The sequence below is a fragment of the Moschus berezovskii genome, chromosome 17 (genome assembly GCF_049115385.1).
Source record: "Moschus berezovskii isolate FMDL1 chromosome 17, NW_MosBer_1.0, whole genome shotgun sequence".
Classification (NCBI taxonomy): Eukaryota; Metazoa; Chordata; class Mammalia; order Artiodactyla; family Moschidae; genus Moschus; species Moschus berezovskii.
In genome coordinates, this window is record NC_142476.1 from 10,691,534 (window position 1) to 10,715,545 (window position 24,012).

Genomic DNA, 24,012 nt, shown 5'->3' on the forward strand with positions numbered 1-24,012 from the left:
TGTTCACCTATTGTTGTCTTTCTGTAATTATTTTGCAATTATTTATAAAATAGACAGGATTGAGTGAATAACACACAGTTGTAATTATTTAATATCCATGATTAATCAGCCTGGCCAAATTTAGCTCATGATAAGCATAAAGTAATTTGCAGTTATCAATACCAAATCTATTTCTATTTTTATCTATTAGCCTCAAAACCATAATACTCATCACAAATAAAATGCATCAAAAACAAACAGAAAATTCGAGATGGAAAGCCAAAACAAAAAAGAAAAAAAAAATAAGGTATAGGATAACAGCTGAGCACTCAAGTTTACTGTTTCAAACAGTAAGGGAAATGGCTGTGTATGGTGTAAAGTTTGTGCTATAGTGGACTAAACAGAAAATTATTCAGAAAGAGCTGAGTTTAGGACCTTATTGAATTGAACAAATCTGGGATTTGCTACAATTTTCAAACTGAAATATTTACTTCCATAAAAGAAAAGCTGTTTTCACATGGAAGATTAGGAGAGGTTCCCGGGGAAAAGTCGTGTCTACCACAGATAGTTTCTGATAAGTAATTGACTCATCTCTCCTGTCATCAGTCATCACTGTGTCCACAGATTTACAGCAAAAATATCACTGCAGGCCACAGAAAGAAAACCTGGCTATGGTGACCCACTAATTCTCTAGAAGTATGACTTCTCAGGGTATTTTTTAGAATTTATTTTTAATTGGAGGATGATTGCTCTACAATGTTGTGTTGGTTTCTGCCATCCATCAACATGAATCAGCCAGAAGTACACATATGTCCCCTCCCTTTGGAATCTCCCTCCCACCTCCCACCCCATCCCATCCCTCCAGGATGTCACAGAGCACTTGATTTGACTCTCTGAGCCATAGCAAATTCCCACTGGCTATCTGTTTTACATGTGGTAATGTATATGTTTCAATGCATGCGACTCTCTCAATCATCCCACTTTGTCCTTGCCCACTGTGTCCACAAGTCTCTCCTCTATGTCTGCGATGCAGATATTCTCACGGTATTTTGAGGCTTCCTTCACAAGCTGGAAAGTCACAGTGGGAGAGTGAGACACCATACATGTCAGAGGAGGGAAGCACACGTGAGTTAAATCAATTTAGAAAACCATAAGACCGCCGATGACAAACTCTGACCAACAGGATTTTAAAAACAGAAGCTGAGGATAATAAATTGGGATGTGTTGCTAATGCAGTCAAGAGCAAAACCAAGAGGATAAATGAGAGGATTTCAAGAGCCAAGGAAGTTTTATTTCCTTTTTCTAATCCCAAGATTGGAATAGAAGGTCTATTTGCAAAATGGACAATGCCCATACATTTCAAAATAACTACCTTTGATCCATTTTCTATACCTAGCAAAGCATCAAGTTATGTTTTCTTTTTAATGACATTCTTAGAAAAACTGGAAACATCGAGATTTGTTGTTTTATATTAAATTCTGTTTAAAATAAACTTTAAGCAGTTTGCTATTGTACAGTAATTTAGTTAATTTCCTTATTTTGCTATTTTCCTTTCATTAGTTGAATTTCTGTAATTTCAGGTTTTTCTTTTTCTTCCTAATAAATCTACTGGTAACCATTAACTGGCTATGTAATTTCTTAAAAGAGAAAATCATGGAAATCTGTGATACCTAAATATGATAGTGTTCAAAATCCCCTGTATGTATATGTATAGCTGATACACTTTTCTATACAGTAGAAACTAACACAATGTTGTAAAGCCACTATACTCCAATAAAAATAAATAAATAAACCTAGGTATAGGAGATAGAAATTAGGAGATGAATTCAAATACTATTCAATAGAGAGCCTCTTGGTGAAAGTGAAAGAGGAGAGTGAAAAAGCTGGCTTAAAACTCAACATTCAAAAAACTAAGATCATGGCATCTGGTCAAACCACTTCATAGCAAATAGATGGGGAACAATGGAAACAGTGACAGACTTTATTTTCTTGGGCTCCAAAATCACCATGGACAGTGATTGTTGCCATGAAATTAAAAAGTGCTTGCTCCCTGGAAGAAAAGCTATGACAAGCCTAGGCAGTGTACTAAAAAGCAGAGACATCACTTTGCCAACAAAGGCCCATATAGTCAAAGTTATAGTTTATCAAGTAGCCGTGTACAGATGTGAGAGTTGGACCATAAAGAAGGCTGAGTGACAAAAATTTGATGCTTTCAAACTGTGATGTTAGAGAAGATTCTTGAGAGTCCTTTAGACTGCAAAAAGGTCAAACCAGTCAATTCTAAAGGAAATCAATCCCGAATATTCTTTGGAAGGACTGATGCTAAAGCTGAAGTGACAATAGTTTGGCCATCTGATGTGAACAGCCAACTCCTCAGAAAAGACCCTGATGCTTGGAAAGATTGAAGGCAGGAGGAAAAGGGGATTACAGAGAATGAGATGATTGGATAGCATCACCGACTCAATAAACAAGAGTTTGAGCATGCTCTGGGACATGGTAAAGGCCAGGGAAGCCTGGTGGGGTGTAGTCCATGGGTCAAGGAGTCAGACATGAATGAGTGACTGAACAACGACAAATTGTAACAAAGGAAAGTAAGGAGTACAGAGAACTTCTGGGCTTCCCAGGTGGCACTAGTGGTAATATGGGTTCAATCTCTGGGTCAGAAAGATCCCCTGGAGGAGGGAATGGCATCTGATTCCAATATTCTTGATTGGAGAATCTGAGCTAATTCAAATCCTAAAAGATGATGCTGTGAAAGTGCTGCACTCAATATGCCAGAAAATTTGGAAAACTCAGCAGTGGCCACAGGACTGGAAAAGGTCAGCTTTCATTTCAATCCCAAAGAAGGGCAATGCCAAAAAATGTACAAACTACCGCAAAATTGAACTCATCTCAAAAGCTAGCAAAGAAATGCTCAAAATTTTCCTAGCCAGGCTTCAAAGGTACGTGAACCATGAACTTCCAGATGTTCAAGGTAGATTTAGAAAAGGCAGAGGAACCACAGATCAAATTGCCAACATCCACTGGATCATAGAAAAAGCAAGATAATTCCAGAAAAGCATCTACTCCTGCTTTATTGACGATACCAAAGCCTTTGAATGTGTAGATCACAAAAAACTATGGAAAATTCTTCAAGGATGGGAGTACCAGACCACCTTACCTGCTTCCTGAGAAATCTGTATGCAGGTCAAGAAACGCCAGGCTGGATGAAACACAAGCCAGAATCAAGATAGCCAGGAGAAATATCAATAACCTCAGATATGCAGATGACACCACCCTTATGGGAAGAAAGTAAAGAAGAACTAAAGAGCCTCTTTTTTTATGAACATATCTATTTATGATATGTTTTAATTGAAGTCTAATTACTTTACATTATTGTATTGGTTTTGCCCTGATGAAAGTGAAAGAGGAGAGTAAAAAAGTTGGCTTAAAGCTCAACATTCAAAAAACTAAGATCATGGCATCTGGTCCCATCAATTCATGGTAAATAGATGGGGAAACAATGGAAACAGTGAGAGACTATTTTCTTGGGCTCCAAAATCAGTGCAGATGGTGGCTGAAGCCATAACATTAAAAGATGCTTGATCCTTTGTAGAAAAGCTATGACCAACCTAGGCAGCATATTAAAAACCAGAGGCATTACTTTGTCAACAAAGGTCTGTCTAGTCAAAGGTATGGTTTTTCCAGTAGTCATGTATGGATGTGAGAGTTGGACCATAAAGAAAGCTGAGTGCTGAAGAATTGATGGTTTTGAACTGTGGTGTTGGAGAAGACTCTTGAGAGTCCCTTGGACTGCAAGGAGAACCAACCAGTCCATTCTCAAGGAGATCAACCCTGGGTGTTCATTGGAAGGACTGATCCTAAAGCTGAAACTGCAGTACTTTGGCCATCTCATGCGACGAGTTGACTCACTGGAAAAGACTCTGATGCTAGGAGGGATTGGGGGTTGGAGGAGACGGGGACGACAGAGAATGAGATGGTTGGATGGCATCACCAACTCAATGGACATGAGTTTGAGTGTACTCCGGGAGTTGGTGATGGACAGGGAGGCCTGGCGTGCTGTGATTCATGGGGTCGCAGAGTTGGACACGACTGAGCAACTGAACTGAACTGAATTGAATGTAAATAAAGCAAATATATTTCTTTTTTAAAAATCCATGGGTATTAATTCTGTTTTTATTGTTTGGATTCAATAGTACTTGGTCTTTTTAAATTTTCACATTCTTCTATAAAAGTGTGGTTTAAACAAAAACTATGTAGAAACATTCCTGTATGTTTTTATAATCTACCTTACGTGGACTTTAATTCAAGGAGGGTCATGACTTACTAAAGAGCAGGTCACCAACATTGTGCTACATCATCAGGGACACATAACTGTGAACCTGGGAATTTCTGTGTGCATCTTTAAAAAATATTTTATAGAGAGTTCTAAGATGTTAACACTGTTTCTCCCTTCCTGTCCTCACTTCTGAACAGATTCTGGTGATCTTAAATTTCATACCAGCTGCAAACGTGGGATGTTTTGGAAGTACAAAGATGAGACAATTCCTGTCCATTTTCAGCTTACAGTCTATAATAAATAAAGACAGTCATTCTTGGCCAAAAGAAGAGCATATATAAAGGTACAAGTTGTGAAAAACTTGGGAGTGAGCAGAATAAAGCATTATATATAAGACTGTAATAGAGCATATGTGGGTAAGGGAAGCAGAAGAATAGAAACACATCAGAACTGTACTATGTGATCTTTCTACTCATATAGTGAAATCATTTTTAAGAATTCTAAATTACTATGGAATCTATGGGTACCTGGTCTTCCCAGGTACTAGTGTTAAATAACCTGTCTGCCAGTGCAGGAGATGTAAGCTGTAAGGCCCAAGTTCAATCCCTGGGTCAAGAAGATCCCCTGGAAGAGGCCATGGCAACTCACTCCAGTATTCTTGCCTGGAGAATCCCTTGAACAGAGGAGCCTGGCAGGCAACAGTCCATAGGGTCGCAAACAGTTGACATGAACACTATGCAGTTTTGCCACGTGACATGTCTTGTACAATATCTTGCCTTAATATTTATGTGTCCTATGGGTATGAAACATTTAGAAATTATTTGATAAAATACTGCCTATGGCTTTCTAAATTACTTCTTTGATCATTCCATCCTAAGCAGGATTTTCCTAAATGCAAATGATTACATAATTATTTTGAAGAACTGAAAATCTCCTATGTTTATTATTTAGCTTTTTCCAGTAATTTTCTATGTTCAAAATAATTGATAGCATTTATCGAATCTTTCTACATGCCAGGCACTGAGCAAGGGACTTTCCATTAAACACGAAGGGCCTACAACAATATTACAACACAGTTTTCTCAATACTGTTTCAGATTTTAAAAAACTATGCCCCAAAGAAATCAGGTAAGTTTCTTAGTGACATAAATATGTACAGAAATTAAAAATCAAACTCTAAAAACCAAATTTCATTCTGAAATGTACACTCCTCCTCACACCACCTCCATTCTCTCAAATTTGTTTTATTCCATCACACTGCCTTTTGCTTTTACTTAAAGAACTTGTATTTCTTGGAATTTAGATGATTTAAAGTACCTTACTTTTCTTGAAATGACATTAGCAATTATAATGATTTAGGCTTTGAGCAAATTATTTAAGTATTAAAGCTTTGTATTCTTGTCACTGCTGTCATAAAGAAAGGTAATTGCTTTATTTCTCTCTGAATCTTGAGTCCAAGCTTCCAAACTATATTTGTATGGGAAACATGTGAAGCATTCATGCTCTTTCTTATAGTTGCTAATTAACTGGTTAATTCATTTGAAATTATTCAGAATTTTGTATCTGAGCTTTAAAATAGACGCAAAAAAACTTATTTTTGCAATTTGACCAATTATGCAAACTCAAATTTATCCTCTAATATGCACTAAAAAACTTCTGATTTATTGATCAAAACTTTCTCTTTTGACCTTTATATACCACTTTTAGTTCTTTGATACTTGTTTTATTCTAATTACATTCTCTAGTTCTGAAATCCATGAAGTGGTATGCTGAAGATATTTTTTAAAAAATATTCTTTAACTTCTTTGTACTTTCCTCCCCATATACCTTTTAAAAATTACTTCAGTGACTATGCACATCAAAGGCATTCTGTCCCAGGGCTCTACCAACACAATTCTAAATAATCCTTGAATTATGAGGGATAAAGGAATTCTAAATCTGATTGTGATTTATACAAAATGTTTCATGATACTTTAGTTAGGAGTCAAAACTATGTTCAGTTCAGTTGCTCAGTCGTGTCCAGCTCTGTGACCCCTTGGACTACAGCATGCCAAGCTTCCCTGTCCATCACCAGCTCCCAGAGCTTATTCAAACTCATGTCCACCGAGTCGGTGATGCCATCCAACCACCTCATCCTCTGTCATCCCCTTCTCCTCCTGTCTTTAATCTTTCCCAGCATCAGGGTCTTTTCCAGTGAATCAGTTCTTCTCATCATGTGGCCAAAGTACTGGAGCTTCACCTTCAGCATCAGTCCTTCCAGTGAATATTCAGGCATGATTTCCTTGAGGATTGACTGGTCTGAACTCCTTGCATTCCAAGGGACTCTCAGGAGTCTTCTCCAACACCACAGTTCAAAAGCATCAATTCTTTAGCATTCAGCATTCTTTATGGTCCGATTCTCACATCCATACCTGACTACTGGAAAAACAATACCTTTGACTAGATGAACCTTTGTTGGCAAAGTAATGTACCTGCTTTTTAATATGCTATCTAGTTTGGACGTAGCTTTTCTTCCAAGGAGCAACCGTTTTTATTTTCATGGCTGCAGCTAACATCTGCAGTGATTTTGGAGCCACCCAAAATAAAGCCTGTCACTGTTTCCATTGTTTCCCCATCTATTTACCATGAAGTGATGGGACAAGATGCCATGATCTTAGTTTTTGAATGTTGAGTTTAAGCCAAATTTTTCACTCTCCTCTTTCACTTTCATCAAGAGGCTCTTCAGTTCCTCTTTACTTTCTGCCATAGGGTTGTATCATCTCTGTATCTGAGGTTTTTGATATTTTTCCTTTACTCTTGATCTCCTTCCAGTCCAAGGGACTCTCTGATGCTTTAGAAAAATGTGGCGTTCGAAAAGACTCTTGAGAGTCCCTTGCTCTTCAAAGAGATCAAACCAGATAGTTTTCCTTTACTCTTGAACATAAAAAAAAATGTGGAATTAATTCCAAAACAATGAATATAAGAATGCATACTTATGAAAATTTATATATATAAATCTATATCAACCTATATCAACTGATATTTATTGATATAAATTATAAATTTCAAACATAACATATAATACATGAGTATATTTGCATTTCATATATATGTATCACAAATGCATATAAGATTTAATATAACACTGTAATATTTAGCATATTTTCTTTATTTATATGCTATTTATTTAAATCACACATTGTTAATTACAGTTAAACTTCTCAAAAGCTTCTTATTTGTATACCTATCCATGTTTAACTAATCTGCAATAGGGATATTGGTATAACACTATCAGTTCAGTTCAGTTGCTCAGTCGTGTCTGACTCTTTGCGACCACATGAATCACAGCACGCCAGGTCTCCCTGTCTATCACCAACACCCAGAGATCACTCAAACTCATGTCCATTGATTCGGTGATGCCATCCAGCCATCTCAATCTCTGTCGTCCCCGTCTCCTCCCACCCCCAATCCCTCCCAGCATCAGAGTCTTTTCCAGTGAGTCAACTCGTCGCATGAGGTGGCCAAAGTATTGCAGTTTCAGCTTTAGCATCAGTCCTTCCAATGAACACCCAGGATTGATCTCCTTAAGAATGGACTGGTTGAATCTCCTTGCAGTCCAAGGGACTCTCAAGAGTCTTCTCCAGCACCACAGTTCAAAAGCATCAATTCTTCGGCACTCAGCTTTCTTCACAGTCCAACTCTCACATCCATACATGACCACGGGAAAAACCCTAGCCTTGACTAGACAGACCTTTGTTGGCAAAGTAATGTCTCTGCTTTTCAATATGCTATCTAGGCTGGTCATAACTTTCCTTCCGAGGAGTAAGCGTCTTTTAATTTCCTGGCTGCAATCAGCATCCGCAGTGATTTTGGAGCCCCCAAAAATAAAGTCTGACACTGTTTCCACTGTTTTTCCATCTATTTCCCATGAAGTGATGGGACCAGATGCCACGATCTTCGTTTTCTGAATGTTGAGCTTCAAGCCAACCTTTTCACTCTCCTCTTTCACTTTCATCAAGAGGCGTTTTAGTTCCTCTTCACTTTCTGCCACAAGGGTGGTGTCATCTGCATATCTGAGGTTATTGATATTTCTCCCGGCAATCTTGATTCCAGCTTGTGCTTCTTCCAGCCCAGCATTCCTCATGATGCACCCTGCAGAGAAGTTAAATAAGCAGGGTGACAGTATACAACCTTGACGTACTCCTTTGCCTATTTGGAACCAGTCTGTTGTTCCATGACCAGTTCTAACTGTTGCTTCCTGACTTGCATACAGGTTTCTCAAGAGGCAGGTCAGGTGGTCTGGTATTCCCATCTCTTTCAGAATGTTCCACAGTTTATTGTGATCCACACAGTCAAAGGCTTTGGCATAGTCAATGAAGCAGAAATTGATGTTTTCCTGGCACTCTCTTGCTTTCTCCATGGTCAAGCGGATGTTGGCAACTTGATCTCTGGTTCCCCTGCCTTTTCTAAAACCTGCTTGAACATCTGGGAGTTCACGGTTCACATATTGCTGAAGCGTGGCTTGGAGAATTTTGAACATGACTTTACTAGCGTGTGAGATGAGTGCAATTGTGCGGTAGTTTGAGCATTCTTTGGCATTGCCTTTCTTTGGGATTGGAATGAAGACTGACCTTTTCCAGTCCTGTGGCCACTGCTGAGTCCTCCAAATTTGCTGGCATATTGAGTGCAGCACTTTCACAGCATCATCTTTCAGGATTTGAATCAGGGCAAGTCAATTGTGTGATTCCCTGAATGTGTAAAGGCAGTGAAATATAAAGAATAAATGAAATATGAATAAACAATACCATCATTTAAGTCTGCTGAAAGTCAGGTAGGACTCAAAGTGACAGCTTTCTTGTCAGAAATTTTCATGAATACTTATCACAAAATATCCTCACAGTTCCAATCCTGGAGCTGACAGAAACTTATTAAAACACATGTATACTTGTAGCTGATTCATTTCAATGCATGGGAAAACCACCACAATATTGTAATTAGCCTCCAATTAAAATAAATAAAGTTTAAAAATGTATTTATTTTAAATCTCAGTAAAACACTAAACTCTTTAACTCCTAGTCATCCTGAAATAGATCAGTCATCTAAAAGCAAGTTTGCAGCCACATCTACATTATAATCAGTGATAATCAGAGACACACAACATGCTTATCAGGGTCTCTGTATCCAATGTGTTGCTGTTCTCTTCTGTCACTAAGTTGTGTCCCACTCTTTGTGAACCCATGGACTACAGCATGCCAGTCTCCCCTGTCCTTCACTATTTCCTGGAGTTTGCTCAGATTCGTGTCCATTGAATTCGTGATGCTATCTAATCATCTCACAGCCCTAGGGTTGAAAGAGACAATTCACAAGTCACTGACACATAGGAGAAAATACTGAAACAAGAGGATGCACATCCTGGTCTTTATTTCTTATAAATCCCATGGCCTCGGTTTCATTATGTCTAAAACTGACTTATTAAAACAGCTGCTGTTGATATATAACAAGATACTTTTAAGATAAAATGAACTTCCACATATGAAACTAACTATAGAGTTCAAGCAGATTTATTCCAGGACTAAAGTCAATGATCACGGTTCCCATTAAAATGAAACAGTCCCCATGGAAGAGTATTTCATGAATTAACCTTTAAGAGACATGTGCATTCATGCATTCGTGTCTGACTCTGAGACCCCATGGGCTGTAGCCCACAGGCTCCTCTGTCCATGGGGTTTTCCAGGCAAGAATACCAGAGTGGGCTGCCACTTCCACCTCCAGGGGATCTTCCCAACCCAGGTATCAAACCCACATCTCCTGTGTCTTCTGCATTGGCAAGTGAATTCTTTACCACTGAGTGACCAGGGAAACCCAAAGGCCTCTATAAGTTTAGGTAAATTGTAATATTATGCTATTAATACCATCAGAGTTTAAATATAACATTATTGTGAGTCATTCTGTCATTTCACATGTAAACTTATACATATAGTTCCTGTATTCTTAATGATTTGTATTACTGTAATATGAAAAAAAAAACTTGAAAGGTTTTTTATCCTTTATGATTCATTTCTGGTTATTTTTATTTTTACTAAATTTAAATTAATTCACATTGCTGATTTTTAGGAACCTGATCATTACGTGAAGATTATCGTAAACTGTTCATTTTAAACAACTAGATTTTTTCAGATAGTCTTGTAAGTCTAAAATTTCTAAAAACTTGCTATGTCTTTTGATAGTAAAAATAATGAAATAAACACTTTTGTTATCATTATTAGTGATCTTCATCCCAAAGATTTTGCAGTATTTTGTTTTCTTTTGAGATATTTTCCACATTCAGGAAAGTATTTGAGCTTCTCAGAAGTTATATTATTATAATATGAAGTTATATTATTTTCACTCTTTTCCACATTTAGTTTTGATTTCGAATCCAAGAGAACCAAAAGTTAACTCACACGTCAAAATTTTCTTGTCCAAACGGCTAATTTTCTTAAGCACATAATTTGACAAAATTGCTTTCTACAAAAAATTCTTTGGACACTGCAGCTTGCAACATATATGATACCATGCTGAGAATAATGATCTCTTCCTGATACTGAAGATGTGAAAACGTTGTACAGGTCAAATACTATTTTCACTTTAGAATGTCTATTTCTTAAGTTATTATTACTTAGGTTTCATCGAATTTTTTAAAGCAGTGCAGAATCTTCTTTTCCTCAATATGCACAAAGCATAAGAATCTCACTTGGAACATTTGCTTCCAAAAGAAGACCATGTTCAAATATTCTTCTTTTAATGAATAGAGAATATACCCAGGGATGTTTAATAATCTTGATATTATTATGACTCTATTGTTTTGAGATACCAGGAGATCATGATTTTATAAATAAAGTTCTCATTACAAGGAAAAAAATTTCAACTACATGGGGTGGTGAACATCACTCAAGTTTTGAGTCACTGATTCTACTTTCTTCATTTCTTAGTAAGTTTTGAAAATCAGGTGTTCTTAAACTTACCCACAAGTGCTTAAAAGGTGAAAGTCTGGCATAGTGATACAAAGGTACACTTTGTTCTGAGCATATATATTCATCAGACTGCCTTGGTTTAACTTGCCACTGTGATCTGGAGTTGGTGACAGGGAGGCCTGGTGTGTTGCAGTCCATGGGGTCACAAAGAATCAGACAAGACTGAGTGACTGAACTGAACTGAACTGTGATCTGGAGTCAAACTGAGGAGCAGAGGTTATAGGTATAGAGAGGAAATAGGACATTTTTTTCTCTTTCCACTATGACTTGATCTATTTAAAGCATAAAATATATTGTGTGTTTTAATCACAATTTGAGTTTTATTGTCTGCACTTCATTGCTGCATATTTTAAATCCCAAATTACAAAAAAGGTAGATATGTTTAATAAACTTAATCCATTTCAGGAAATTATCTCTCTCTTGGTTCCAGTACTTCTACAAAGTGAGAGAAATTGACCCGACTTACAGTTGACTCAGTTCAGTTCAGTCGCTCAGTTGTGTCCAACTCTTTGTGACCCATGGACTGCAGCACGCCAGGCTTCCCTGTCCATCACCAACTCCCGGAGCTTACTTAAACTCATGTCCATCGCGCTGGTGATGCCATCCAGGCGTCTCATCCTCTGTCGTCCCCTTCTCCTCACTCCTTCAGTCTTTCCGAGCATCAGGATATTTTCCAATGAGTCAGTTCTTCGCATCAGGTGGCCAAAGGATTGGAGTTTCAGCTTCAGTAGCAGTACTTCCAATGAATATTCAGGACTGATTTCCTTTAGGATTGGCTGGCTGGATTTCCTTGCAGTCCAAGGGACTCTCAAGAGTCTTCTCCAGCACCACACTTGAAAAGCATCAATTCTTCAGTGCTCAGCCTTCTTCATAGTCTAACTCTCACATCCATACATGACCACTGGAAAAACCATAGCTTTCACTAGACGGACCTTTGTTGGTAAAGTAGTGTCTCTGATTTTTTAATATTCTATCTGGGTTGGTCATAGCTTTTCTTCCAAGGAGTAAGCGTCTTTTAATTTTATGGCTGAAGTCACCATCTGCAGTGATTTTGGAGCCCAGAAAAATAAAGTCTGTCACTGTTTCCATTGCTTCCCCATCTATTTGCCATGAAGTGATGGGACCGGATGCCATGATCTTAGTTTTTGAATGTTGAGTTTTAAGCCAACTTTTTCACTCTCCTCTTTCACTTTCATCAAGAGGCTCTTTAGTTCTTCTTCACTTTCTGCCATAAGGGTGGTGTCATCTGCATATCTGAGGTTACTGATAGTTCTCCCAGCAACCTTGATTTCAGTTTGTGTTTCATCCAGCCTGGTATTTCTCATGATGTACTCTGCATATAAGTTAAAGAAGCAGAGTGACAATATACAGCCTTGACGTATTCTTTTCCTGATTTGGAACCAGTCTGTTGTTCCATTTTCAGTTCTAATTGTTGCTTCTTGACCTGCATACAGATTTCTCAGGAGGCAGGTCATGGTCTGGTGTTGCCATCTCTTTAAGAATTTTCCAAACTTTGTTGTGATCCACACAGTCAAAGGCTTTGTCGTAGTCAATAAAGCAAAAGTCGATGTTTCTCTGGAACTCTCTTGCTTTTCTGATGATCCAGTGGATGTTAACCGTTGACTAGTGACTATAAGATGGTAACACCGTATTGATGTTATTTCTTATCATTCATCTGGTTCAAATGCACTAAAGCAATTCTCTTTATGACTTAAATATTCCAATGATTATTTAAGAAACCAACCTTTTCCAACAAGAAATCTACAGGGAATCACTCCCTGTTTAAAAAGCAGCTGAAAATATGAGAACCTTATGCTGTGATGGACAGAACTGTGCTACTTTATTTTAGTGATGGCATTCCTACTTTAGGGCTTCCTCAGTGGCTCAGTGGTAAAGAATCTGCCTACAGTGCAGAAGACCTCGGTTCAAGCCCTGGGTCAGGAAGATCCCCTGGAGAGGGAATGGTCACCCACTCCAGTATTCTTTCTTGGAGAATTCCATGGACAGAGTATACTGATAGGCAATGGTCTGTGGTGTCACGAAGAGTTGGACATGACTAAGTGATTTACACAACACATCCTTCTTTTATCTTGCCAATTTCCCACTGATAGCAGTCTAAAACATAGCAAGTTTTGAAACATTTCTATATCTGTATTTCTTAAATAAAATGTACTAAACAGAAGTGGCACCCTTTTGATAACCAAGGCTATCATTCTGACATGATCATGTTACAATGAAAAATTGTATTTGCCTATTTCCATCCTTGCAGTTGTCATCTCTGATTTTTACAAAACATCCTATTTAAATTTGTTTGGTGTGTTTCCTGCCTTAAAAGAACTCATGGTTTATAAGTAAAAAGTAAATTCTGATTAACCAACATGGGGAATCCTCCTCAGAGTCAAGTGTTTAGTTTCCAATACTGAATTTTCAGCAAGTTTGTTGCTTTTGTTCAGTAAGTGAGTCATATTGCACTATCTGCCACCCCGTGGACTGCAGCACGCCGGGCTTCCCTGTCCTTCACTACCACCAGAAGTTTACTCAGATCATGGCCATTGAGTGGATGATGTTCTAACCATCTTGTCCTCTGCTGCCCCTTCTCCTTTTGCCTTCAATTTTTCCCAGCATTAGGGTCTTTTCCAATGACTTGGCTCTTTACATCAGGTGGCCAAAGTATTGGAGCTTCAAATTTAGTTATCAGTCCTTCCAATATATTCAAGGTTGATTTCTTTAGGATTGACTGGCTTCATGTCCCTGAAGTCTAGGCACTCTCAAGAGTCTTCTCCAGCACCACAGTTCAAAAGCATCAGTTCTTCGGTGCTCAGCCTTCTTTATGGTCCAACTCTCACATCCCAACATAGCTACTGGGAAAAAAACATAGCTTTGACTACTTGGATCTTTTTCAGTAGTGATGTCTTTGCTTTTTAATATGTTGTCTAGGTTTGTCATAGTTACCATAAGCAAGGTTAGAACCTGTATTTCCTCACTTCATCAGCCATATCTTAAAATGGTATTGGAAATGACTGTTGTTTCTGCAAAAAGGGAAAATACTAGAAAATATGAGAAGCTTCTGTTGTGCTGGACCGCACTAGGCTACTTTCTTTTGCTGGTGGCATCCTTAGGTTCTCTGCAGAAGACTAAGTCAAATCCAGTTTGATAACTCCTCTGAATCATGGCGGTGGTTAAGTCACTAAGTCACGTCTGACTCTTATGATCCTATGGACTGTAGCCTGCCAGGCTCCTCTGTCCATGGCATTCTCCAGGCAAAAATACTACAGTGGGTTGCCATTTCTTTCTCCAGGGGATCTTCCCAACTCAGGAGTTGAACCCCGGTCTCCTGCATTGCAGGCACGTTCTTTACCAACTGAGCTACAAGGAAAGCCCATACTTGTTTGTACTTTTTATACAAAAAGTAATGAATAGGGAAATAAAGCAGTCATCCTTAAATATATCTCTCTTGTCATAGATCTCCCTTGAATTCAAATTGAGAATTACTTGTCAAATCATGAGTGAACTTTAGAAAAAGCAGAATTCTTGAAGTCTCTGAATTGACTTTAACAGCAAGCACTCAGTGGCTGTTGCCAAGGCTTTAATCAGAGAAAAGTGACTTAGTTTGAAGTACTTTGAGTTCAAATAAGAGATGTGCTAGGATTTCAGATATGGCACTTTATTCTGAAATGGTTGCAGCAGATTTAATCTGAAAATCAGCTCAACTACTTGTGAGTCTTACCTGCAGTGATGTATCAGGGCTGGTTCCATATTTTATGTTGAATATTATGTATGCTGATTACATGTTGTGTCAGATAAGATAAAACGCAGAGCTTACAGTTTCTCAAATATTTGAATGATTTGTGCTGCATCTGAAAATTTATAAGAAACAGTCAAATAATGAAAATGCTAACACTATAATATTTGTATATTTATAGAAACCTGTATTACATTTTTCCTGCTTTTCAACTTAAGGTTCATTATCAATCCATAGATTTTGTGTGTGTGTGTGTGTATCAGTGTGTGTCTCTCAGTGTGTGTGTCTCTCAGTATGTCTCTCTCAGTGTGTGTGTCTCTCAGTGTGTGTGTCTCTCAGTGTGTGGGTCTCTCAGTGTGTGTGTCTCTCTCAGTGTGTGTGTGTGTCTCTCAGTGTGTGTGTGTGTGTGTGTGTCTCTCAGTGTGTGTCTCTATCAGTGTGTCTCTCTCAATGTGTGTCTCTCTCAGTGTGTGTGTCTCAGTGTGTGTCTCTCTCTCAGTGTGTGTCTCTCTCAGTATGTGTCTCTCTGTTTGTGTGTCTCTCAGTGTGTGTCTATCAGTGTGTGTCTCTCTCTCAGTGTGCGTGTCTGTGTCTCAGTGTGTGTGTCTCTCTGTGTGTGTCTCTCTGTGTGTCTCTCTCTCAGTGTGTGTGTGCCTCTATGTGTCTGTCTCAGTGTGTGTGTGTGCTAAAAGAAATTCCATTTATGTGATTTTCTGCTTTTTATGAGGTTTTTCTGCTCCTCTCTTAAGAGGAACAGACTGTCACATTTTACAAGCAGCTGCTATACTCCCTGAGAATTCCAGGGAATGGGGTCCGCAAGGTGTCGGACACAACTGAACGACTTTCAGAAAGAGAGAGAGAGATATCAATGTCTGGTTTAGAAGGAGGCCTGTTGTATCTAATGTTCCTTTCTATACAATATCAGAGCTTCCCTGATAGCTCAGTTGGCAAAGAATCCACCTGCAATGCAGGAGACCCAGGATCGATTCCTGGGTCAGGAAGATTCCCCTGAAGAAGGGCTAGGCCATCCTCTCCAGTATTTTTGGATTTCCTTTGTGGCTCATCTGGCTAAGAATCCACCTGCAACATGAGAGACCTAGGTTCGATCCCTGGGTTGGGAATATCCCCTGGAGAAAGGAAAGGCTACCCAGTCCAGTATTCTGGCCTGGAGAATTCCATGAACTGTATAGCCCATGGGGTCGCAAAGAGTCAGACACCACCGAGTGACTTTCAGCTCGGTATTTTTTTTTTTGGCGGCACAGACTCAGCAGTTGCATAGTGTGGGCTTTCTAGTTGTGGCATGGAAGATTAGTTGCCCCATGGCAGGCATATGGGATCTTAGTTCCTTGACCAGGAATCGGACAGGCATCCCCTACAATGGAAGGCAGATTTTTGACCACTGGACCACCAGGGATGCCCCACATATTTTTTATTAATTTCTAAATCTTTATTTTGAATTATACATATTCATATGCTTATTTATCTGTAAGGAGTGTCATCTTTCGAGACAAGGTAACTGGCACAGTATCTTTCTTTTAGTAATTGTTTGAAGAACAAAAATCTAAAATTCTAGAAAATGGACAGAATTAAAATTCTAGTTCTGGAGGTTGAATTCCAGGTTTCTGCTTTTAATCAATAAATCATATATATGAAATAAAATACTGAAATTGTTTTATATTAAGGTCACAAAATCATCAAGCCAAACTTTTATGTCTGCTAATATTTTTACTTTTTACTAAAAATTATTTAAGAAAACCTTGTATATCTTGATTTTATTATTTACAAATGCAGAGATTTATAAATGTGGAGCCAAATAATATGTGAAGGTGTTTAACAGATATGTTTCTTTCTGAATTTTTATATACTCACTGTCCCTTGATTTACAAAGTCAATAGCAAATGGTGCCTTAGGCGATACACAAAAGCACAGGACCAAAATGTCACAGATCATTTTTGATGAGACTTTTTCTAGGTCCATCATGAAATGTTTGTCTTGAGAGTTACCATTTTATGAAGAAGTCTGTTTTCTGGGCGGGGGAAAGCACAAAGTTGATAGGATGACTCAGTCTACAAATGGTAGAGTGGACCAAAAGGTTCTATTCCTGGCACACAGTAAATGTCAGATCCCAAATGGTGGCTGGATGGCTTGGCGCATTTTGTGTGTAGTCATGGGTGGGTGTACTAGATGATTCCTGTCTGTAGTCTCCCTCTCTGGCATCGAAAGTCTTCTTAGAGAGAGATAAAGTCCCCTAGGTACGTCTGGAACTCCAGAGCAGTTATGCTGAACCTGTGGTTGGGATTCTTGCCAGTGTCAGCCTGGAAGAAGTTGTAGTTACTGTGAAATGGAAATAACATATGTAGGCAGAGAGTGATCTGAGAATCACCTACTTGCCTGGTTTTCCAAGTTCAGTCAGCTTCTACTCCATCTGCTGATTTTTCCCCTTCTCTTCTGGTTGAAGGAAAACCAAGGAAAAATCTCCTTTCTTCCTGCACCATTATTCTGTGTCTTTAACTTTTATTTCTGGGGCCCAGAAAGTGTTTTTAGATACGTGGCAACAATATGTAAGTGTGAGTGGTTTTGGAATATGTTTGAGAGTGTGTTATTCCTTTAGTAAACCAGACTCTGGTTTAATTTATGAGAATTATCGTGTCCACATAGTCTTTTGCTCTGTTATTGAAACACAGGTGGTCAGCAAGAAATTATTTTTTTTGAATAAAGGCTCTAATTAATTTTTAAAAAGAGCAAACAATATATGAAAACCGGTATTTCCAAGCATTGGGTGTGTGACTGCAAAGTCCTAAGTTTGATTAAAATGTAATTATGATAAAAGTAATATCTCTATTCAATTACATTTTATAGCTTATACTACCATCTTGATCATCTTCACAATCACTTTACCCATTCTTCCTTTGAGAGTGAATGGAACTGATCACACAATCATTACTGGCTATGATCTTTTCTTTGTCCATGCACACAAATAACTTTTATAGATTTTATTGTATACAGTTCCTGAAAAGAAGTTTTAAAATAACTGCCTATTTGGTGTAAAGCTTCTGAAAAATTTGTAACCATGCTTATTGGATCCTCTTTCCAAAGAAGAGGGACTGAAGTTTCTAGAAGCTTATATCTTGCTCAAGATCACAGGTAAAAACAGACAGTCAATTCCCATGCAGGTTGAAAAGAAGCCCCTGGTCCCCGAGGATGAGAAAGGGGTCTGGGTTTCTCAAGGAGGGGGAAAGGACAATTTTTTTCCCCCTACATTCCTTAGTGAGGATTATATAACAGCAATGTATCCTTCTTGAAAACCTTCTGACTAATCCTGTTATCTTAAAATGTATATTATGTGGTGGGTCTGGTGAAATCTTTCTATTGTTAAGTTCTAAACATTCAGAAAACTAAGATCATGGCATCTGGTCCCATCACTTCATGGGAAATAGATGGGGAAACAGTGGAAACAGTGTCAGACTTTATTTTGGGGGGCTCGAAAATCACTGCGGATGCTGATTGCAGCCATGAAATTAAAAGACGCTTCCTTCCTTGGAAGGAAGTTTATGACCAACCTAGATAGTATATTAAAAAGCAGAGACATTACTTTGCCAACCAAGGTCCGTCTAGTCAAGACTATGGTTTTTCCAGTGGTCATGTATGAGAGAGTTGGACTGTGAAGAAAGCTGATCATTGAAGAATTGATGTTTTTGAACTGTGGTGTTGGAGAAGACTCTTGAGAGTCCCTTAGACTGCAAGGAGATCCAACCAGTCCACTCTAAAGGAAATCAGTCTTGGTGTTCTTTGGAAGAACTGATGCTAAAGCTGAAGCTCCAATACTTTGGCCACCTCATGCGAAGAGTTGACTCACTGGAAAAGACTCTGATGCTGGGAGGGATTGGGGGCAGGAGGAGAAGGGGACGACAGAGAATGAGATGGTTGGATGGCATCACTGACTCGATGGAGGCGGGTTTGAGAAAACTCCGGGAGTTGGTGATGACAGGGAGGCCTGGCGTGCTGTGATTCATGGGGTCGCAAAGAGTCAGACACGACTGAGCGACTGAACTGAACCGAACTGAATCTTGTTTTCTTAAAATGTAAATTGTGGGAGTGAGTCTGGTAAGATCTTTACAACCTTGAGGTAGTATTTTGATTTATTGTAATAACCAGTTAAAAAGCATACAACTTCCTAGGTTAAACTAGCCAGGGGGGCACTCTCCATCCCCCTCCTGATGTCCATGTCAGAAGCTCTCTCTGTCCCTTTTTATACTTTAACAAAACTCTTTTATACAAAAGCTCTTTAGTGATCAAGCCTGGTCCCTGGTCCCGAAGCTAAATCTTCTTCAGAGATTAAGAATTGACATCATTCCCAGTATGCTACCAAAACCAACACAGCAGAAATGAATCCAGGGCATCAGAACTTCCAAATCCACACTTTAATCACTAAGTTCTTCTTTAATGTGTGATTTCACACCCCACACAAAACAATGACTCTCTTTAACTTGGCAGACTTTTTTCTTTTTAGTAACTTGTATTTCTTACAGAAACATTATAAGAATTTAAGGCACTGGGTTAATCTTGAAATCATAATAGTTCAAATGTCTTTTCCAGCAAAAAAAACAAAACTAAACAGTGCACAGTTAGGGAAAAAAAGCCGTTCAGCAATTGCTCTGTATAAGGAAAGGGTGGACCTGGCTCTGGTCTGGTCTTTATGGACACACAGTGCCTCTCTCCACTTGCTCCCTCATGTCATTAGAAGAATATAATTAAGAAGACCTGTAAACAGAGCTTTATTTAATTTTTATTTATTTATTTTTTGGCTATGCTGTGTGACTTTTTGTATCTTAGCTCCCTGACCAGGGATCGAACCCTAATCCCCTGCAGTGGAAGCACAGATTCCTAACAACTGAACCACCCGGGAAGTCCCCAGAGCTCTTCCTTCAATATTCATGGAGCCTCCATAATGGGATGGAAATCTTCTAATTCATGTCCTCTGGAAAGATAAACTCCAAGTCCTTACGATGAGAACATGTTGAGGGAAGTGGAGGCCTTTGGTGGCATCTATGTTTAAACACAATGGTCTGACTGTTTACATAGGGGAGGCTGGCACTGATGTTATAGTTGAGGTTGTGAGCCCTGAGTGCAACCAGTCTGGCACTATATTATTATTTAGAAGCTATAGTGATCTGAATGAGCTCCAACTTTGATCTCAGAACAGCTTCCAGAAACAGTCACTGGAGATCACTGGACCTGTGTGGCTAGTTTTCATTATTTGCAGCGGTAGGTTTTATGCATCCTTGACTTTTTAGTATTTTATAATTCTTTAATTGATTTTTTAAAAAGAAAGTCATGCAATGTTTGCAATCAGATTTTTTTAAAAAAACCATAAAAGTTTATGTACAGTTTCATAAAAATACTGAGAAGATTCAAAGTAACTACATGGGTAAATTTGAAACCAAAACATAAAAATCTTAATTACTTTCAAAACTATTTACAGTAAAATGATAAAATAATTAATTTTAATGTTTCTTACTTATTTGCTTAAATAATTTTTAAGTAAAGTATAAGAGGACAGGAAAATAGATGATTTCTCTCTCATCTAAATATTAATCTTTCTAATTGAAGGTTAAGTAGAATTTGGGTTGAAGTGATCATCTAAATCACTTTAATAGTCTTCATAAATCCCTTTGACTTGTAAACACAATGCTTGGGATGATGGTTCACTGAAGAATAATATGAATGAAAACAACTGTGTTACCTTCTGGATAAGCAACTGTTACATTTATTCCAACCACAAAAATATTTTGAGCCCTGACTATCTACTGGCACAGTTCTAGGTATTGTGTATACAGTAGTGAGCCAAAAACTAAGTCTTTGACTTTGTAGAACTTAAATGTATTTATTTGGGGGCAGGGCAGAAAGCAACATTCAGTTCAGTTCAGTCACTCAGTCGAGTCCGACTCTTTACGACCCCATGAATCGCAGCACGCCAGGCCTCCATGTCCATCACCAACTACCAGAGTTTACCCAAACTTATGTCCAAAAGTTGGGGATGCCATCCTGTCATCTCATCCTCTGTCATCCCCTTCTGCTCCTGCCTCCAATCCCTCCCAGCATCAGGGTCTTTCCAAATGTTTCAACTCTTCCCATCAGGTGGCCAAAGTATTGGAGTTTCAGCTTTAGCATCAGTCCTTCCAATGAACACCCAGGACTGAACTCCTTTAGGATGGACTCGTTGGATCTCCTTGCAGTCCAAGGGACTCTCAAGCGTCTTCTCCAACACCACAGTTCAAAAGCATCAATTCTTCGGCGCTCAGCTTTCTTCACAGTCCAACTCTCTCATCCATACATGGCCACTGGAAAAACCATAGCCTTGACTAGACGGACCTTTGTTGGCAAAGTAATGTCTATGCTTTTTAATATGCTCTCCAGGTTGGTCACAACCTTCATTCCAAGGAGTATGCATCTTTTAATTACATGGCTGCAATCACCATCTGCAGTGATCTTGGAGCCCCAAAAAATGAAGTCTGACACTGTTTCCCCATCTATTTCCCATGAAGGGATGGGACCAGATGCCATGATCTTAGTTTTCAGAGTGTTGAGTTTTAAGCCAACTTTTTCACTCTTCTCTTTCACTTTCATCAAGAGGCTTTTTAGTTACTCTTCACTTTCTGCCATAACGGTGGTGTCATCTGCATATCTGAGGTTATTGATATTTCTCCAGGCAATCTTGATTCCAGCTTGTGCTTCTTCCAGCCCAGTATTTCTCATGATGTACCCTGCATATAAGTTAAATAAGCAGGGTGACAGTATACAGCCTTGACATACTCCTTTTCCTATTTGGAACCAGTCTGTTGTTCCATGTACAGTTCTAACTATTGCTTCCTGACATGCATACAGGTTTCTTGAGGGGCAGGTCAGGTGGTCTGGTATGCACATTTCTTTCAGAATTTTCCACTGTTTATTGTGATCCATACAGTCAAAGGCTTTGGCATAGTCAATAAGGCAGAAATAGATGTTTTTCTGGAACTCTCTCGCTTTTTCCATGATCCAGCACATGTTGGCAATTTGATCTCTGGTTCCCCTGCCTTTCTAAAACCAGCTTGAACATCTGGAAGTTCGTGGTTCACGTATTGCTGAAGCCTGGCTTGGAGAATTTTGAGCATTATTTTACTAGCGTGTGAGATGAGTGCAATTGTGCGGTAGTTTGAGCATTCTTTGGCATTGCCTTTCTTTGGGATTGGAATGAAAACTGACCTTTTCCAGTCCTGTGGCCACTGCTGAGTTTTCCAAATTTGCTGGCATGTTGAGTGCAGCACTTTCACAGCATCACCTTTCAGGTTTTGAAAGAGCTCAACTGGAATTCCATCACCTCCACTACCTTTGTTCGTAGCGATGCTTTCTAAGGCCCATGTTACTTCCCATTCCAGGATGTCTACTTTCAGAGGCACCTTAACTTCTGCCTAGACTGCTCTTTTCCTAAAAGCTTCATGATTTGCTCTTTTACATTTTTAAACTTTCTAAACTCCAATCCCCAATGACCTGCTTATTTTTTTTTCCTCCTAGGGATGTTAAGAACTGAAATATTCTATATCATCTTATGACTTGCTCACATTACAATACCTCCATGGGACTATACCTGTAAGAACTGGCCACTTTAAGGACCCATTCATCAGTGCTTCTGACATACGGTAACAACGTAATAAAACTTGTTGAGTGGATGGATGAGTGGTTAGCAATGATAGTAAGATGAACCCAACAAAAATTAAAACATTTCTTCATAAAAAATTCTAGAAAAGAAGTTACTAGGTTGATTTAAAAGTTCATTTTGGTTTTTCTGTAACATCTTATGGAGAAACCCAAATGACCCTTTGACCAACCCAATAGTTTGCCATCTAAGCCTTCTTTTCTTATGGGCCCCACCTAGTTTTGCTACAAGATACAAAATTCAGTTGAAGGAAATCCTTTCAGAAGGATGGGTATCATAAGACATGCTTTATTGTACAGGGTGCATGAGAAGATGAAGAAAAAAGAACCAACAGAAAGAGGAATGCACTTGAAAGAGGAAGACATCTCAGAGGAGAGACTAAGAGATGGCTCGTCTCAGGTTAAATCTATTTATAATTCCTTCACTTAGCCCATTAACATCCTTACTGCAGTGTACTAATTATGTCCTTGAATCATGATAAAGGTTTTCTTCCTCCTCAAAATCATGGGCAGGAGTGAAGTGGGCCTGAGCTGCTCCAATAGCAGCAGTTATGAATCTCTAGTAGTAAATTAAGATGTAATTTTCTTTTTTTTGGAGGTTGAAAAAAGGGGATTGTATTTTATTACTTTATCTATTTTCTATTGGAGTATAGTTGCTTTAAACCTTGTGTTAGTTTTCGTTGTACAACAAAGTGAGTCAGCCGTATGTATATATCCCCTCCCTCTTTGACCTCCCACCCACCCAACTCCACCCCTCCAGGTCATCACAGAGCACTGAGCTGAGCTCCCTGTGCTATACAGCAGCTTCCCACTAGCTGTTTCACACAAGGTAGTGCACATACGTCAATCCCAGTCTCCCAGATCCTCACCCCTCTGCCCTCTGTGGAGAAGGCAATGGCACCCCAATCCAGTGCTCTTGCTTGGAAAATCCCATGGCCGGAGGAGCCTGGTGGGCTGCAGTCCATGGGGTCGTGAAGAGTCGGACATGACTGAGCGACTTCACTTTCATGCATTGGAGAAGGAAATGGCAACCCACTCCAGTGTTCTTGCCTGGAGAATCCCAGGGATGGGGGACCTGGTGGGCTGCCGTTTTTGGGGTCGCACCGAGTCAGACAAGACTGAAGCAACTTAGCAGCAGCAGCAGCTGCCTTCTGTGTCCACATGTATCCATTCTCTACATCTACGCCTCTATTCCTGCCCTGCAAATAGATTCATCTGTACCATTTTTCTAGGTTCTCTCTATATATATATGCTTAATATACAGTATTTTTTTTTCTCTTTCTGACTTACTTCACTCTGTATGACAGTCTCTTGGTTCAAAGGTAATTT

General features: G+C 38.9%; 1 protein-coding gene across 3 annotated transcripts in view; it reads right to left on the minus strand.

Annotated features, from left to right (window-relative positions):
• Positions 1 to 7,645: 7,645 nt before the first annotated feature.
• LOC148775060 (uncharacterized) overlaps positions 7,646 to 24,012 on the minus strand; it is a 237,036-nt gene continuing 220,669 nt past the window's right edge. For 2 of the 3 annotated variants that reach the window (XR_016039446.1, XR_016039445.1), the window contains exon 7: positions 7,647 to 8,984. The gene's annotated coding sequence lies outside the window, so the exon portion shown is untranslated. Of the gene's footprint in view, positions 8,985 to 14,976; positions 15,107 to 24,012 lie in introns of all 3 variants that reach the window. The other variant, XR_016039441.1, reaches the window with a different exon arrangement.